Source organism: Limulus polyphemus, unplaced genomic scaffold, assembly GCF_000517525.1.
Source record: "Limulus polyphemus unplaced genomic scaffold, Limulus_polyphemus-2.1.2 Scaffold183, whole genome shotgun sequence".
Classification (NCBI taxonomy): Eukaryota; Metazoa; Arthropoda; class Merostomata; order Xiphosura; family Limulidae; genus Limulus; species Limulus polyphemus.
Genome location: NW_013665793.1, coordinates 642,106 through 647,899, shown reverse-complemented (window position 1 = coordinate 647,899; position 5,794 = coordinate 642,106). Strand labels below are relative to the sequence as shown.

General features: G+C 31.3%; 1 long non-coding RNA gene across 1 annotated transcript in view; it reads right to left on the bottom strand.

Annotated features, from left to right (window-relative positions):
* Positions 1-5,409, bottom strand: part of LOC111084954 — a 45,436-nt gene extending 40,027 nt beyond the window's left edge. The window contains exon 1 of the long non-coding RNA XR_002609830.1: positions 5,314-5,409. This is a non-coding gene — a long non-coding RNA (uncharacterized LOC111084954). The remainder of the gene's footprint in view (positions 1-5,313) is intronic.
* Between the last annotated feature and the right edge of the window lie 385 nt (positions 5,410-5,794).

The following is a 5,794-nucleotide window of genomic DNA, read 5'->3' as shown; positions in this document are numbered from 1 at the left end:
ATCTCCAGTTAGTTGCATGTGACAGTATTATGTAGCCCAGCGGTGACAAAAACAACAACAACGTAGTTGATATATAAAATGTTCTGAATTTACTACTGAGTAGTGTTTTTCAGAACTATATAAATACCTATTATAGTCATAGGTAACGCCGATATAAAAAAACATAAATTAGATTAAAACCAAATTTAATTTCTTTACCTAAGGCATAGATTGGAAAAGACGTTTAGGAAAACTAAAACACAGTCTTGGTAATAAGCTGCATTTACAGTTCGAAACCTGACCTGATGAAGATTTGTGTTATAAACTCGAAACATCGTGTTCAAGCTCCTAACCTGATGAAGATCTGTGTTATAAACTCCAAACGTCGGGTTCAAGCTCCTGACCTGATGAATATCTCTGTTATAAACTCCAAACGTTGTGTTCAAGCTCCTGACCTGACGAAGATCTGTGTTTTTAACTCCAAACATCGTGTTCAAGCTCCTGACCTGATGAAGATCTGTGTTTTTAACTCCAAACGTCGTGTTCAAGCTCCTGACCTGATGAAGATCTGTTTTATAAACTCCAAACGTCGTGTTCAAGCTCCTAACCTGATGAAGATCTACGTTATAAGCTCAAAACTTCGTGTCCAAACTCTTGACCTGATGAAGACCTGCGTTACCAGCTCTAAACGTCATCTCCAAACTACTTCAGGTGGATGAAGTTTTTTACAATATCCAAAATGAATCATTACCCCCCACCCACACACACACACCTAAGACCTATTTACATAACATTGATGGTGTAAATGGATCTTAGTGTTTTCATCAATATGTGTTTTATTAGGGTAAAAGTAACCAGTCAAAAATCAAACTCATGTTTTAACTAATTAGATAAAAGGGCACACATAAAAAACCTATACAAATAGTGCCATAAATATTACACGAGTTAATTAATAGATATTCAATAAAACTCAAAATAATGGATAAATATTACGATATAACAGAGCGTAAGTGATTTATCAGATATCAGATATTCCTAGGTCAATATTTTTACATTACTTTGTGATTTACGATCTAAATAATATTTAGGTCTTTCTTCTATACAGAGAAAAATCACCAGTCTGTTAACTAACAGCTAAAGAGAGAGATCAGGGCTTTATACTGCTAAAACAGTTATTTTACGAAACACTAATGTTTTCACAGTGAACTTAAGTCTTATAGGTTCACTGGAAACTTAAGACTTATATGTTCACTGGAAACCTAAGCCATATAGGTTCACTGGAAACTTAAGTCTTATAGGTTCACCGAAAACTTAAGTCCTTTGGTTCACCGGAAACTTAAGTCTTATAGGTTCACTGGAAACTTAAGTCCTATAGGTTCACTGGAAACGTAAGTCCTATAGGTTCACTGGAAACTTAAGCCTTATAGGTTCACTGGAAACGTCATGACATTCCCTAATCGCAAGCAAACTGATAAGTTAATCACACTTGGTAAAGATATCTCTACCAGAAGTATGGTCTTCTACCTCGTCTCATTTTTTAGATTCTTCTATATATCTTTTGTGTGAGTTAATTCAAAACACATTTTGACATTTATTGTCTAATTTATTTAATGAACCATATACATCTCAACAACCCCAGTGGAGTAACAGTTATAATGAATAAAAATTGTTTTATGGCAGGCTGTTTTACTTTTCTGGACACTGAGTCTATGTTATATTGAACATGATCAATACACATAACTTGATATTACTTTAACCACATCTGTGCTGGAATCTAATAACAATGTAGTTGCAAATACAGAGATATATAACAGACGAGGTTAGATTGAATTTGTATAATGTATTCCTATGTAAAGTTTACCCTCTTACTTTTGGGGAAGTTTAACGTGAAATTGATATTAATATTTTTATGGGGAATAATAAGAACTATCGTGCCTGCGCTCGAATAGGTTATGTTGGTAGTTTTTATCAGCATATACATAAGCCAAATAAGGTGTTTTTGTTTTATGAAAAACTTTAACAATATCAACCGTTTCTGACTGTTCGTATGTGACAAATTGAATTGAAAACGTTGAACACTGATGCCTGATTTACGGCATGCCAAATTAATACTGGAAATCCTTACACTGCCTGATTTTGTATGCTGAAACACTGGTAGCGTGTTTGTTTGATTACCATCTTTGGTAACGCAAGTATCATTTTAGCCCCATATAAAGCAAATTCTTTATTTCTATACTTTATTTGACCTGATTACGATCCGCGTTCATTTAGTATTTTAATAAAAAGTTATTATCAAAACAAGCTTAGTTGATACAACCTTGGCTAGGAATGAAATAACAAGCTTAACTGATACTACCTTGGCTAGGAATGACGTAAAATAGAAAAAAATAGAGTTTCTAATTTTGTACATTTATCTGTTAATTACATGCTACAAACTGGTTCTAAAAAATAAAATAAAACTCTGAACTCACTGAAGTAACTTGTCCAAGAACGTGGTAATGACTTTAAAGTTTATGCTTCTAACCTGTTTTTGTGATATTTTAATTACAATGGAAATTTGTTATGAGGCAAGAGAAATATAGATATTATGTTGATGGTAAAGTTTTTACCACTTTAATTCGATTTAATGCCCGTTATCTTAGCGTTAAACTATTTAAGTAAAATATATCATTTTCGAGAAGATATTTAACTAGCAAGTTGGGTTACGAGATTGGTGAAGTACCTTTCTATTTTAACGATACTCATACCAAAGAAACAAGCTGACGTTATTAGGCAGAACTTGTATCAGGATTACTGAATATTCAATACGATATCGAACTCAAAATATAAGTGGAGATCACATGATCGTATTCTACGGTTGCCAAAAAACGTATAAATTGTACAACGGTTACACCGTAGTCACATAATCATAATTCATTGTTGTCACGAAACGTGTAAAGTGTACAACGATTACACTGTAGTCACATAATCATGATAAATGGTTTTTTTCACAAAACATGAAAATTATAAAACAGTTGAATCATGGTCACATAATCATGCTCTTTGGTTGTCACGAAACGTGTAAAGTGTACAACGGTTGCACCGTGATCATGTTTACAAACATGAACATGAAATCAGTAATGTATATCATACGGTTTAAGACTAAGCCTATATGTTTTGTTGATGTTGAATGAATATTCGTATGTTTTAAGCATCATGATTGCCTTAGTTTGTCTAAAGATTCAAAATGTGTTGATTAATAAAATCAAAATAGCATATGAAGTGCACAAAATAGCAACAAAATAATTTGTTTTATAGGAGTTTCTACAATACAGAAACCGAATGAGCGAGTTATGAAAAATGTTCTTCTTTTAAAAAAAATTGACTAAATATTCGAGTCATTTTAAAGAAAAATTGAATAGTACAATAGATTCACCAATAAAATAACCTTACAAGGTAAATATATATATTCATAAAATAACCCTACAAAGTATATGTATATATTCATAAAATAACCTTACAAAGTAAATGCATATATTCATAAAATAACCTTACAAAGTATATGTATATATTTATAAACTAACCTTACAAAGTATATGTATATATTTATAAACTAACCTTACAAAGTATATGTATATATTCATAAAATAACAAAAACAAAATGTATGTATATATTCATAAAATAACCTTACAAAGTATATTATATATTCATAAAATAACAAAAACAAAATATATGTATATATTTATAAAATAACAAAAACAAAGTATATGTATATATTCATAAAATAACCTTACAAAGTATATTATATATTGATAAAATAACCTTACAAAATATATGTATATATTTATAAACTAACCTTACAAAGTATATGTATATATTTATAAAATAACCGTATTGTTTCTTCTTCTGTCAATTCCACTTACAAAGCATTTGATTCTTTATTGACGCTAAACTTGATAAAATTATTATCAATAAAAGGTTTGAACATTTTGTTTGGCAAGACGATAAACAACGTGTAATATACGTGGAAAAGAAACAAAGCCAATATTAGAAGTTATAAATTTTTGACATAATTTGTGAGCGTTGGGAGTGACTATAGACATTAATTTTGCAATAAATTATATCTATTTTTTTCAAGTGATATGTATTCGTTTGTTTGTTTATGTATATACAACTTTGGAAAACGTAAAGTGTTATTAGATAATTCGTACTGGAAATTTTTTACCTAGATAAACATTATTCAAAAACAAAGACTGTGAAATCAAAGTTATTTGCAGCAAAGAACGTTTCATTTATATTCAGATATACAAGAATGTTTCCATCTCAATTTCTTTATTTATTTAAAATGGTTATAACATCATATAATGTTGGAAAACTCACCTTATCTTGTTAGCCTAATTCACACACAAGAAATCCAATATGTGTTTGTTAGTATATTTATCACGTTAAAGAGCTGTGGTTATTTTAATAAATATGAAGCAATATAACTTACTCATAATTGTTTTGACCGAAGAAAAATATAAAGTGGATCATATAATGGCTGAAAACAATAAAACTAAATAGGAATCATGTTTTACAAAATGAATAGATCAGTAGTTAATATTGGAGCGATTAAATGAAAATAGAAATAGCATATTTTTGTCTTTGTTTGTTTTTAGTTAAGCACAAAGCTGCACAATGGGCTAAATATGCTATGCCCACCACGGGTATTTAGTGTTATAAGCATTCAGATTCAACGCTGATCTTCTGAGGGGGGGAATATTTTGGTAAGTTTGGATAATTATTCAGCACAGACGTTAAAAATTAAGTATGCTTTAATAGAATATTATAATTCATTTCATGTTGTTTACCAGTGAAATTAACATATGTAAAATCAAATTAAAGATTTAACACGCTATCAACATAACTTAACATGGGACACATGTGTTACGAAAAACAAGTTAGCAAGTTGCAGAAAATTATTTTTGTATCTGTTTTCATGACTCTTATATTACAACGTTTCAGCAGCCGCTTTGGACGTTACAGTTTTGTTTTTAGTATTTTATTTACACAGTTCTTTTTTAATATTATTCCAAGATGGCTGCCTTTATGTGTGTGTGATGTGGTGTACGAACTTCGATTTGTCTTTAAATGTGTACGTCTCTCCCATTATCTATTTATTCTTAATTATGACAGTGAATGTTAAACAAGCCGGTAACTCAGATAGTTGGACTAGCCGAATACCAAGGCCCTGTGGTAAATGAATAGCGCCAGTTGTTTCGATCCGTGGTAAGATATTAGACTTGTGTATTGTCACTACTAGTGGATTACATATGAGACATGTAGATTACTAAAGATAAAGACTTTTCACTCACAATTACATCTGCTCAGGTTTGGCCACTTGTGAACCTGTGTTTACGTTAATAAGGCCCGTGCGATGGTCCGTTTGATAATCATTAACCTTATCACACTCGTAATAAGCTGCTACCGCTCGTGACGCAACTAAAAATGGCAATTTCTGTTGTAATGACGTTTGTCGTATGAGTTACAGGGACCAGAGAACAATGGCCATTTCAAATAAGATACCCGGATGTCATTAATAGCATGCATGTTTGTCACGTGGACAAAAATGGTACAGGAAGTAAATGTCCTCTGGACGAAGAGGCTCCTGGTAAATGTTATTGATCTTGAAACTTTCGAAGAGAGTATCTCTTCGCACTTCATTTCATGTTTAAATTCGTCTAGAGGGACGTAGTTGTTCGCCTAGAGGGACGTAGTTGTTCGAGATTGATTAAAGTTACTCAGAAGGTATGTGATAAATACAGAAATACGTATGATGACGGACCTACCAAACTT